The sequence below is a fragment of the Palaemon carinicauda genome, chromosome 23 (assembly GCF_036898095.1).
Source record: "Palaemon carinicauda isolate YSFRI2023 chromosome 23, ASM3689809v2, whole genome shotgun sequence".
In the NCBI taxonomy this organism is placed as follows: Eukaryota; Metazoa; Arthropoda; class Malacostraca; order Decapoda; family Palaemonidae; genus Palaemon; species Palaemon carinicauda.
This window is the reverse complement of record NC_090747.1, coordinates 77,036,085-77,050,051: the sequence shown is the minus strand read 5'-3', so window position 1 is coordinate 77,050,051 and position 13,967 is coordinate 77,036,085. Positions and strand designations below refer to the sequence as shown.

The following is a 13,967-nucleotide window of genomic DNA, read 5'->3' as shown; positions in this document are numbered from 1 at the left end:
ACTAACTAGACTTGCAGTCAGACAAGTAGAGGTACTAGAATAGAAGTAACCTTGTACAATCCAGCACCTGTTTACGTCACTGGTCAGCCTGGTGAAGACTGTCAAAAGTAGGTACCTGTGTAAAGTATCTGACTTGATGAACTAAAGAGAGCCTGTTAAAGATTGGCGGTGGGAGTGTTATGGACTCCCCTCTGCTTTTGAAAGTGATATTGACTTAAGCTGGTGAACACTTAGTTTATAGTTTTCTAACATGGGTAATTCTTAGCTTATTAGTGCAGTGGACACTTCAGTGGAAGAAAACCCCACGGTTGAATATATATTCAGAGATTTTTTTACCAGACTCTGTTCACTTACTGTGGGGATCTTGGACTGTAATGTGGTGGGGTTCTCCATTAACCTTGATGATTTCTTGTTCCGCCAGCTGGAAACTTTGAAAATGATTGTAGCATAATTTTAGGAAGTTAATATACGGAAGTTAGCCGTCCCCTCTGGGTGTAACAGTGAGGATTGTAAGCTTGGTTTTTTATTACAATATTTTTGTCTTTCTGATGTAGAGGTGAGAATGTAGATTCCGGTCCGATGTACAACCTTGTTTTATAATCCCTTTGATCTTGACGCAAGCTCATTCAAATTTGACAAAAAATGTTATTGTCGACCCAATTATTTGTTTTTTTTTTCTTATTGAATTTGTTTCTAATAAGTCTGTTATTTTTTTTTCTCTCAGGGATGAAATAAACTTTTTTTTTCCTTTTTTCTTAGAAACTAAGTTTTTTCTTGCCCTGCAATGTCCCATTCTCAGCCACTAATTTTGTCTTTTTTCTTTGTATAATTTTTTTTGTTTCCTCAATAAATATTGTCCTTACATAAATATTGTCTTTAATCGGCTTGCCTCCGAATAATATTATGCAATTACATCATTAGCTGGGTCCTCTTGCTCAGTATAAAGTCAAGGGATGGTGCCCAGTGCTCCGTTCTCTTGACCTGTTACCTAGATTTTTGGGTATTCCACCGTTTTACCTTTTTGTGTAGTGAACGTTGGAGTGTGGTCAGCATTTGGACACTAGGCAGTTTGGGTGGTACCTCTGGCCACAGTCCACAAACCACTACATTGCTAAAAGTCTTATGGCTAGTTTCAGCTTTGCCAAAAGTATATTCCCTAATAAAGAGTGTAAGGTTTGTATTCTGGTGCCGGAACAAACATTGGTTGAAGCTTGAATGGGCCTGTTTCAGCTGGGCATTAGCTCGTGTCCTGTATTCAGACAAATGAAGTTGGCAATGCATAGGACTTTTAAGCCTACCAGTACTTGAGGGGTCATGTTGGATCGAAAAATCAAGATTAATCTCTCTGCAGAAGCATAGATCTTGAAGGGTGTTTATAAAGAATACGAGCAGTAATCTTGCGGCTCCTAGGAATATACCTAATCATTAACCCTATCTCACACATACAATATTTGAGTGAAATTGAAAATCGAAAGGGGAAATGCATGTCATATCTTATAATTCTTAACTAACACAGACTTGAAATTAGGCAGATGTAAATGAAAATTATATAAATTCTAATACCTGTATACTGTACAGCTTAAATTCAAGATAAGCAAATAATTTATCATAAAATACAATGCTTAAGGAAATAATAACCATCAAACATTTCAAACAGACTTCAAAGACTTGTTTAGGAAATATAACTTTGTTGTTGTCATAAGCATAGGTTGGCAATCAATAAAATTAGAAAACAGGAGAAAAATAATCATACAAAGTATAAATAAGTATTACAAAATAGAAGAGGGTAACTGTAAAAACCATGCAAAGGTTAAATCAAAATATTTAAGACAGATAAACGTAAATAGTGAAGATAAATCTACATACCTGTGAAGCACAAGCGTTAAGTGTTTGACACTGCTTTGGTACTTGTGAATACCTTTAAGAATGGATTTAGCATACATCCTACAGTTAAGCCAAGCTTCAAAATTTACCTCTGGCTGAAATAGGGAAACAAATAGCAGATATTCAGTAAAGGAATGAATGGGTTGCTGGGAATTTGTGACACAAAGGAGAGCATGCTGAAGGAGTAAATGAAAGAGAACATGAGATAGCTTTAGCTAAAATAAAAGTGGGTGAAATGGCTAGTGATGAGGATTGTGATAGCAAGGGTAATGGGCATAGTGTTATGCCTATACATCCTGTGTATTCAGATAAACTTGATATAGCTTCATACTTGAGAAGATTCAAGGAGTTAGCAGTTTTGTGGATTGGATGAATCTGGTTTTGCTATTCAATTAGGAATTTTTTTATGAGGAAAAGCATTGAAAGTGTATGCAAAACCCACCAAAGAAAGTTTTGAGGAATATCACAGTTTAAAAAAAGATTTGTAACATGCTTATCATGTTCATGCAGAGAGCTATATGAGGATGTTCCATGAAAGTAGCGTAAAGGATGAAATCTTACATGCAACTTGTATCAAGAAGGGAGTAATATTTAGATAGATGGGTAACATTGAGCTCTGTTACCAAAAACTATTTCTTTTTCTGAGAGTTACTTATTGATGATCAGTTAATTGAGAGCTGTCATTATGAATTGAGACTCTTATAAAAAGGAATGGAAGTTTAACAGGTCTTGAATTGGCTAAAGGTGCTCATAGGCACAAGAGTATTGTACTCGTAGATCATCGGTAAAATATCAAGATGATAAAAAGAAACAAACCTGTATTTCCATAAGAGAGAAGTGATCAGAGAAAAAAAGAAAGCCCTTAACTTTTCTCTTTTTTGGTGAACAAGATCATATGAGGCTCAATTATTCTAAGAATCCACAATCTTTTAAACAAAGTAAAATTAATTTTGTCTTTAATAGTGAATTAAAATGTGGTGAATCTGTGGTTAACAGTAATGCTTTGCTTTTATATAAGAAGGTTGAAGTTATGCTAGATACAGAATATAATTGTCAATGTTACCAAAAATATATTATGAAATTTTAAGTTATTAAAAAAAAATAGTTTTTGATATCCTTGGATTTCTAAGATGTTTTCCATGGTTAGAATTTGCATTAATTGTGAAATTTTCAGAGATTGGGTTAAAGTTGTTGTGGCCTGTTTAAAATTGTTGGATATATTGCAAGGAATGATTCCTTGACGAGAGTCTCAAAGATTGAGATTATTGGATTCATTAAATGGAAATTTAAAAATTTTGATTAATAATGAAAACACTCTAGATATTGGCGATTTAATGGAAGAGGGAGCACAAATGGTAGTTCAGATATGACATTATGCAGTAAAGCATAATAAAATGGTGATTCCTTTAACTCAGCCTGATTCTCAAATATTAGATATAGAAATTTGAGGGAAGGAACAGAGTAAATGCCGAACTTTGGAGAAACTTGAAAATAAAACATGGATACATATTGTATAAAGAAATAGAACTGGGCAACTGGTTGTTCCTAAAGCTCTTTGTCATCAGGTGTCTATTTAGCTCATGAAGGATTAGTAGCTGGCTCCATGTCGCATAGTAAAACTGCTGAAAAAGTTTTTCAAAACCTTTTTTTGGGCCTAGAGCTACAGTTGATATACAGTGTTCAAGTATTGTCATTGCTGTTTTTATTTTCAAAAGGTTACACCTTCAGGGAAAACTAAAGTTGTCCCTATGGTGCAGTTGCCACTAATTTCAGAACCATTTTCACTCATTACAGTTCCCTTAACAGGGCAATTAGAAGGTATGCATGCAGCACTTATGCACACAACCTGTAAATAGACGAAATTCAAATTTCCCATTTGTTGAGTAAATTTCCATGGAAATTCCTTACTATTAGGAATAGAACTTCCCAAGCTTGTAGTTACCCTAATATTCTTTAAAAATTGCAAGGTAACCCACCACACTCAATTCTGAGGTACAATAGATCCTCGAGTTACAAACGAGATGCGTTCTTACGATGTGTCGTAGGCTGATTTTTGTCGTCAGTTGGATTTTATATACTGTACATACATATATATATACTTCATATGTATAAACCACTTTAAAATAAGAGAAAACAATCCCTTACAATTCATAAATTACTGTACCTTATACTGTATATACAAATACTTGTACACAAAATAGTAATGTATCTACACTACAGTAATACAGTACTAGTAGACAATAATACATATTACAATTCCTTACCTTTATTCCCCATTTTTGTTTTGCTTCACTATGTTTACTTTCAGTTTTATTGCAATGGCTTTCTTTTTCTGGGAAGCGCTGCCATTAGAAGACTCCCACTATGCTTACCAGACATGATGAAAAGTTAAAAAAAAAAAAAAAAAAAAAAAATGGCATAAAAATATCCAAAATATTAACAGCCCCAAAATTCTGAATACATACATACACGAAGATGGCAAACTGATAGTCAAGGAACACATAATGCATTACTCCAAGATCAAATGATGGTATTAACTGTTCTCCCCGGCGGCAATTAGTTCATTGTATCAACAAACCAAACATTGTAAATAGAAATCAAGTTACAATGATTATTCATGTATATTATGAGAGCACGTTCACAATGGTGAATCTTAGTACCTTGAGGCTGTCATAAGCCGAAGACTTCCTACTTGCATTTCTTGATCATAGAAATCCTCATGTTGAAAGAGGTATTCTAAAAGGACATTCCCGTCTCAGTAAAGCCCCACAGGAATTTCATTATGAAAACTCCCTTTTGTTAAAACACCACTTTGCACTTTGAAAGCTTATTGTTGAGCACTGGCATAACCTATTGCTTCACTGCAACACCTCTCATTCATTTGCATCAACAAATTAAGAAAATTCTTAGACAGTGAGTTCAATGCAAGAGAGTTCAGAGCCCTCCCTCCAACTCCTATGCCTCTTCTGGCTACGGTTCACCCTAACCACCTTAATGCTGAGGTCCCCTTCTGTGTAATTGGTTTGGATTGCATAGTAGGTTTCAGAATTTACCACTCTAATGTACATACTGCTTACATCATGCTCTTTACCTATGCCAAAACTTGAAAAGTAGCTTTAGAAGTTACTTCAGTACTTCCTTAACTACTGTTGAATTTGTACAAGTTCCTTTAGTGTTAGCAATCCTAACATCCTTGTGAGCTAAGGATGGGGGGGTTTTGGGGGAGCCTATAGATCTATCAGCAGCCAATACCTGGCCCTCCCTGGTTCTAGCTTGGGTGGAGAGGGGTGTTGGCACTGATCATATGATATACGGCCAGTCTCTAGGGCATTATCTTGCTTGTTAGGGTATTGTCCTGCTTGCTAGAGCAATGTCACTATCCTTTGCCTCTGCCATTCGTGAGTGGCTTTTAAGCACCCTTCTGTTACTGATGGCTTTACATAACCTCATAACGTCACATGGAAATTCATCACACATGCCCCATGGCAAGGAGGATTTTACGAGAGCTTAGTAGGCTTCAACAAACTTAATTCATATAAAGCTATTGATAATTTTTATCCCTCCAATGATAGGTAGTAGGTTGACCTGGGCACCACCAACCAATGAGACTACCGCTACAGCGTTATTAGATCCTTTGACTGGCCAGACAATAATGATAGGATCCCTCTCTCACGTTACGGCTCATTATTTCTTTGCCTACAGATACACTAAATAGACTGGCCTATTCTTTACATGTTCACGTCCTTCCTAATACACCTGACAACACTGAGATTACCAAATAATTCCTCTTCGCTCAAGGGGCTAATTACCGTACTGTAATTATTCAGTGGCTACTTTCCTCTTGACAAGGGTAGAAGAGAGACTTTAGCTAGGGTAAGCAGTTCTTCTAGGAGAAGAACACTCCAAAATAAAACCACTGTTCTCTAGTCTTGGGTAGTGCCATAGCCTCTGTATCATGGTTTTCCACTGTCTTCGGTTAGAGTTCTCTTGGTTGAGGGTACACTCAGACACATTATTCTATCTTATTTTTTTTTCTTTATTTTTTTTTTTAAATGGTGTGTTGGGAAGGCTTAAGAAAAGGGCTATGGATGCCTGGTGGTTTATCAAGAGGTTGTCTTTTCCTTATGTTTTTTTTTTTTTCTTCTCAAAACCATTCTTAATGTCCTCCCCTAAGTTGATGTGGCTATCCTGGAGGGTATTTAGTCTTGCATGGTGTATTGGTTCCTCCATGTTGACTAATTTTTCCAACTTTTTTCCATAGTCTATGGGTTTGATCAATCACTTTATTTATATTTCTTTAAGTATTGTTATTGTTATCATTCTTGTTAATTTAGTTTTTAAGTATGATGTCTCTTTTTTTATTACCATTAATTCTTATGCTGTCAAGACCAGTACATCCTTCATTTCGCCAATGTCGTCTACTGTATTACAGTATTCGTGTTTCCATGCAAATATTCATGACCTAACAGTTGCGTCAAGACAGTATGATATTCTTTTGTGCTCAGAAATATAAGGCACTCATCTGAGCTCCTTGTAACTGGTTTTAAGAAGACAATAATTTTGAATCAGGAAGCCATTCTTAGGACCAGGGGAATGGCGGTGTATAATATGACTATGTACCCTGTATCTCATTAGTCGTGCTATGAATGTAGATGTCATGAGATTCAGGTAAACAAATTTTGTGGCAGGCATTAACAACTTCTATTTGTGTTCGATCTACCGAAATCCAGACATGGATGATTCTATCTTCGATTGTCTTCTTACCATTATGGATAAGATAAATGAAGATGATAGACAGACCTCTTTTGTCTTCGTTGGTGATTTCAATGGTCATCATAGGGAGTGGATAAATTCTGTTTCTCCTACCGATTGCCATGGCTTAAGAGCTTTAGGCTCTGCCTCTGGATCAGGCTGTGAGCAAATCATAAGTGAAGCTACTCACAGGTCTGGTACCTGCTTGGACCTCGTATGCACCGACTCCCCTAGCGTTATAACAGGTAAGGTTGGTTCTTCAGTTGAGACATCTGATCATGCCTTGATTCCATTAGTAGTGAAGACTGAGCAGCCTATCCCTGATGTAGCATACTCATATAAGACTTATATGAAATCTCAAACAGACTGGAATGGGATTTTAAGTGATATTTTGGGCTGGAATTGTATAGTTGTGCTAATCCTGTTGTCCCTATGAATGAGAATCTAGTCAACATAATTGATAGGTGTATCCCTTCTCGTGTGCCAAGGTACGGAGTGAAGGACACACCATGGTTTAATGATGCTTGCAGACGTGCTTATTTGGAGAAGCAAGAGGCCAATTATTTTTGGAAAGGTAACAGACTAGATTTGACTTGGAATAACTATACTCAGCTTAGAGCTTTTGCTCAGAGAGTTTATGCTTCAACTGAAAAGGAACACAATTTAACTATAAAAGAAACCCTTTCTGGTACAACTCAGGAACTTAAGTGGTGGACTACCCTTAAATATGCATTTTTTGGTGTAGATGCAACAGTTCCTCCTTTACTTGAACCAGATGGCTCTGTCACTCACTGTCCAAAGGAAAAGGCAACCCTTTGGCTGATGCGTTTGACAGTAAGTAGAGTAATAAGAAAATTGATCTTCCTCGTTCCTGTTGTCCTGAGGCTAAACTAACTACAATAGTTTAGCTTTTTGATCTCGTGAAATTAAAGCCCTCTTAATGGACCTTGATGCTTATGGAGATGTAGACCCAAATGGTATTTTTCCTTTGTTTTCTTTTATAAAGACTGCAGATTTCTTAGCTCCAAAGTTATCTGTTATTTTGTGCAAGTTAGCAAGAAGAGGAGCTTTTAGCACTTGTTGGAGAATTGGTAATGTTACTCTACTAAGCAAATGAGTTTGTGGTAGCTCAAGCCCAACTGATTACCACCCAATTTTCATAACTCCTATATTATCTAAAGTTTTTGAACATCTTTTGGCAAAACCTCTTACTAGATTTGCTCAAGGTAATCATCTGTTCCGTAGTTTCCAATTTGGTTTTCGTAAGGGCCTTGTAGCATGTGATGCCCTTCTTACATTCTCCAAATGATGTACAGAAATTCCTTGATTGTGGTCAGGAAGTTTGTATGATTGGCCTTTATTTTAGTGATGACTTTGACAGTGTTAATCATGAGGCCCTTGTTTTCAAACTCAAACAGTTGGGAGTGGGTGGGTTGTTTCTTAGCATTATTATTGAATTTTTAAGTAATAGAACACAAAGAGTTGTCGTTGATGGGCACCAGAGTGAGTATAGGAATGTGATATCTGGTGTTCCTCAGGGTAGTGTTCTTGGCCCATTACTTTTCATACTAAAAACACATGACATGTGGTTTGGCCTAGAAAACAAGCTTGTTACACATATAGATGGTTCTACATGCTTTGCATCAATTCCATCTCCTGAATGTAGATCTGTGGTTGCTGAATCCCTTTATAGAGATCTAGCTAAAATCAGTGCATGGTGCAAATTATGGGGCATGAAGTTGAATCCTAACAAAACTCAGAGTATGATTGTAAGTAGGTCAAGGGCAGTGGCTCCTCAGCATTGATGTTTCTTTAATTCTATATGACACTTTTGAAATTTCAGATATGATTCTCGAAAGCAAATTTACTTTTGAGAAACACACTAGGTCCGAGTCTTCTTCCATTGCACAAAAAATTGGCTTATTGAGAAAGTCTTTCAAGATTTTCAGTGATCAATCTATTCTGAAGAAGTGTTTTAATTCTGTCATTCTAACTTGTTTCGAGAATTGTTCTCCTGTCTGGACTTTAGCTGCTGATTCCCATCTTAATTTGTTGTACAGGAAATTAGGGTCTATTAAATTTCTTATTCCTGATCCAGATATTAATCTCTAACACTGTCGTTCAATTAGTTTGTTATGCATGTTGCATAAGAATTTTCATAATTCTGATCATCCTTTACATTTAGATCTTCCCGGAGAGTTCCATTCCGTTTGTAATACTAGGTATGCAGTTAATTCTAATAGCCAGGCCTTCTCCACCATGAGGCTCAATACTAATTCGTATTCTAGAAGTTTTATTCTAGCTGTGACCAAGTTGTGGAATGATCATCCTAATCGGGTAGTTGAATTGGGAGGACCTCAAAAGTTCAAACTTGCAGCAAATATTTTTATGTTGAACAGGCTGACATAAATCTTTCCATAGTTTATATATGAAACACTGTATCAGTTTTGATGTTGTTACTACTTAAAAATATTGTATTTTAATTGTTCATTATTTATCATATAGTTTATTTATTTCCTTTCCTCACTGGGCTATTTTTACCTGTTGGAGCCCTTAGGGTTATAGCATCTTGCTTTTCCAACTAGGGTTGTAGCTTACCTAGTAGTAATGATAATAATAATAATAATAATAATAATAATAATAATAATAATAACAATCTCCTTAGTTAGAGAAGCCAAATGCTTTATCAACAATCTACAATTAGTTTACATTGATGTCAATGACCCTACTGGTACTACCTTGACCACAAGTCACCTACTTTACTGACGTAACCTTTCTCTAGCTCCTCAACTCTACTTAATTGATTTAAGCAATCCTACTAACAGGCCCTTCACTCGTGACTCTGGACCCTAATTCAGAAGATCAGCAGTCTGGTCAGTTCAACTAATTGGCAAATGGGTCTTTACCTCCTCTTCAACCATGGCAGAGGCACACCAAAGACAACCCACTAGAGCTGTGCACAGTAAGGCATGTGCCTTATTCCAGGAAATTTTGTAGAACTCTACGAACACCTCATACCACATTTCACTTACTCTGCTCATTCCCTCTGCCTAAACCTCCCTTCACCTCAAGTGTGTGAAGATTCTCTTCAATCTTAATCTTTATCTATTTTTCCTATTTTTGTTTACCCTTTTCTAGTATGAATTTCAGTCACCCATCTCTTTCGATTTTTTCATCCATTCTACAATACGTTGATGGTCCAAATATGATAAATAGTCATTAATATCCCTCATTTTTCCTTGGAATGGCTGTCTGTTACTTCTTGATAATATTTTAAACATCCAGTCCTTATACATCTAATTCATTCATCACCCTTTCATGTTGCATAACTCACACTTCAGCTCCTGTTAACATAGGTACATGTCCCTGAAGACAAATGATTAATCCTTATATTCTTCATAGACACCTCTAAAGACAATTGCTTCTACAAGGAGATTAATCCAGATTTCTGGATCCTACGTGGCACCTTAAGGTCTACGCAGACGTTCCTTCACCTGTTGGAATTACGCATGCCAAGTGAGGAGGTACCCAATTTCAAACGACCCTGTTGACCTCCAGCCATCATTGTGAGAGGAGCTACCATTCCTCTCTTGTCCCATCAAGTTTATAGCTGTACCTAAGTTCTCCCTTTTTCTTCCACATCCTCTTTTGAAGACTAGGAGTGTTGGCAGTGACATTCTGGAATCAGTATCTACAGAAGTCTAGGTTTCTTGACTCTGAAGAGCCCCCTTAGTGAATCAGAATGACATCAAAAGGTCTCACAAAGATGACCTTCCATCTAACGTCATTGCTGAGAATCTGGGCTAAAAAGCGTCACCAAGATGAATGCTTAAAGGGACTTCAACTGAACATTAAAGGACCCCATCAATGGAACTTCAAAGGATTAAAGCAACACCCCAGACCATAGGCCTCTCTCTGAACATGAGTCAGTAAAGGCATATACATGGCCACACTTATCCCCTTAGCTAAACAAATACCTAGGCACATTTTATTTAAGATTGATTGATTAATTTGAGGTTTTCTGGCATCCTGACATCTACAGTCATTAACGCCGATATCGTTTATTGTAAATAGAAAATAAAAAAATATTCAATTAAAACCATATAAGCAAAGATGTCATGTTAAAAGTTAAATATCTTTCAGAAAACCTGCTTCTGGAATAAAGCTAAAAATACCATTAGCATGGCAGGACACATCATCTCCAAGAATCTTGACAAGGATGAATATTCTATTCAGGAATATTCATGTCTTATCTGGCTATGAACATTTAGGAAGGCATGCAGGAGTCTTTGTATTATTATTATTACTTACGGAGGTACAACCCTAGTTGAATAAACAGGATGCTATAAGCCAAGGGGCTCCAACAGGGAAAATAGCCCAGTGAGGAAAGGAAACACGGAAAAATATAAGATTTTAAGAACAGTAACAACATTAAAATGAGTATTTCCTATATAAACTATAAAAACTTCAAAAAACAAGAGGAAGAGAAATACGATTGAAAAGTGTGCCCGAGTGTACTCTCAAGCAAGAGAAATCTAATCCAAGATAGTGGAAGACCATGGTACAGAGGCTATGGCACTACCCAAGACTAGAGAACAATGGTTTGATTTTGGAGTGTCCTTCTCCTAGAAGAGCTGCTTACCATAGCTAAAGTCTCTTCTACCCTTACCAGTTATTCCAGCTTATATTTCCTTTTGCTGTTTTTGCCTAACCCATTGCTCATGGAATAATCATGTGATTGATATGTATTCAAATCTGCAATAATCTACCTTATTAAATAAGCTAGTTCATGTTTTTCATAGATTAAAGCGATCACTGATTTTCACTAAACCTTTCTTCCTATCATTGATTGATCTTATTACATAAATAGTATTCTGATTCTAAATTGAATTATATAGAAAAGAAACCTTGAGATGATAATGAGTAAGCAGAAAATTTGGCCATAATTTTTAGAACGGTAAGGTAGCCGAACGTGTACGCACATTGCCTTTCACTATCTTACTCTTACTCCCGGGGCCTCGGACCAGGCTGATCCATTGCCACTTTGACCGTTCGTTTCCAGAGAGCCCTATCCTCCGCAAGCTCCATCCACTCGTTAGGGTCTATTTCCAAGATGTCCAAATCTTCAATTGCATTATCCATCCATCTGTTTCTAAGCCTTCCTCTTGGTCTGGTACCTATGGGTTTACCAAACATAACTCTTCTAATCAGCCTTCTCTCCTCCCTTCTAGCAATATGTCCAGCATATTGAAGTCTCTGCGATCTAATAACATTGAAGACAGGTGGTAGTCCTGAGAGAGCTATTAATTCATGATTGTGGTGCCTGTGCTACTCTCCAGCTTCGTCATCCCAAACCGGTCCCCAGACCCGTCTCAAGATACTGCATTGAAAAATTTCAAATTTATTTTCAAACTACCTAGTGAGTGCCAATGTTTCACATCCGTATAGGACCACTAGACGGATAATAGTTGTATACATTTGTGTTTTTGTGGGCCTAGATAAAATTCTGGATCTTAAGGTGTTATCGAGTGCCCATGAGCATCTTGTCCCTGCTGCAATCCTTAGTCTAACTTCTTCATGGATCATGTTGTGTGACTTTATGGTGGAGCCAAGATATTTAAATGTGGATACTGCTTCCAGTTGTGATCCACATCTCCAACTAGATTTGGTGTTCTTGAAACCTCCATTATCTTAGTTTTTGCATTGTTTATTTTCATGCCTGTACGTTCTGCATTGTTTTTAAACTGTACTTATGTTTCTTCGATGATAGGTAATGTTCTCTACAAAGGTCCACATCATCGGCATATCCAAGCCCATCTATAATGCTATTATCCAGCTGGATGGGTAATCTGGGAGGAGGCGAATTTTGCATTATCCATCCCAGTACTAAGTTAAACAAAAGTGTTGATAGAGCACATCCTTTCACTATCAGATTTTATTTTTAAATCTTTACCGAATATAAATGTAATCAGCCTTGTGAACTAAAGGTGAGACTCATAAAAAGATCTAATAATAATGTTTAATATTTTGATACTTACCTTTAGATTACTTGATGGCCTTCCCTCCTTCCCACTTAAAGTGGTTTATATATTAATGGAGGTCTTTGTCTACTTCAGATATTGAGGACCAAGAGGTGGGGTAATTGCCAAACGTAAGAATACTAGGCACTTCTCCCCTGGGTGAGGGAACACTGATGATCCCCAGAGGAGAGAATATGTAAAAAAAAAATATTTTGTTAAAAATTGAAAGCTCACGCCTAATAGATATAAGCAATGTGACCTAGAGGCAAGTAACAAAATCATAAGTACTATCATTTAAAAAAAAAATTATTTTGATAATTACCATTCTTTCATGAAAAATTTGCACTTTTTTATGCCGAGAATTACTACATATCTACAACATAGTTATCCTTTAGTTTACATTTCTTTTTTTTTCAGAACTAGGGTTACTTTAAAACAAAAGTCTGGGTTACTTGAGCCACAGACTACAAATTACTCATTTGTTCATTTCTTTCTTAAAACACTGGCATGTAACCTTATCAATATATATGAGTCTATGTTTCCATCCCCAGCTTCTCAAAGGCTTTATTTTATTCATAATAAAAATAATTTTAAGTTTACATATAACTTGTTCATAAATATCTAATCACCTGCTACCCCTTTCTAATTGAACTACATTATCACTAACTTCATTGTTCTAAAGCGTTTCTTAGAGTTGCTCTTCTTTAAAAGTGATTCTCTTCCTACCTTCAATTTATAATATAAAATTTATTATTATGGGAAAGTCCTTCACGCATCATTTTTTTAAGATTTAGATTTATCCTATCTTTCATAAATTTGTAAAACCCAAAGTCTCTTGGAATTTGTTATGATCTTTTCTAAAAATGAAGCGGTAAGGCATCAAGTTTCAATGACTTAAATCTCTTAATGAATCTCCCATGCAATTGTCATTTACACTTCCCATTTACCTTAAAATGACTTACTAGTTGAGTATGGGAGAGTTATGGAAAGCATTGAAAATATTAAAATAAATAATGCAAAACAAATATGGCAACGAGATTTTCCTGAATGCAATTTAATTTACTTTATTTCTCACACAAGAGCCTTTCATACTCTTACAAAAATACTAAATTTTAGGAAACTCATAATAATTCCTTACAGGTTCAATCACATTCTCTTCAGATGAAAAGCTAACTAGCAACTTATGATTGAATGGAAGTATAAAACAGTAATCATAAATAAATTCTCAGCAATTTAATGGCAGCAGAACTTTTAATTGACTGGGGCTACACTAGCGGTATCCTTCTAATAACCTTCTCAAGATTTGTTACT

The 13,967-nt window shown here is 36.2% G+C and overlaps 1 long non-coding RNA gene across 1 annotated transcript in view; it reads right to left on the bottom strand.

Moving 5' to 3' along the window:
* The window catches only part of LOC137616969 (uncharacterized), a 71,080-nt gene extending 58,236 nt beyond the window's left edge, over window positions 1–12,844 (bottom strand). Inside the window, exons 1-2 of the long non-coding RNA XR_011039532.1 lie at window positions 12,675–12,844; window positions 1,867–1,979 (exon numbers count right to left, since the gene is read on the bottom strand). This is a non-coding gene — a long non-coding RNA (uncharacterized lncRNA). The remainder of the gene's footprint in view (window positions 1–1,866; window positions 1,980–12,674) is intronic.
* Window positions 12,845–13,967: the final 1,123 nt, after the last annotated feature.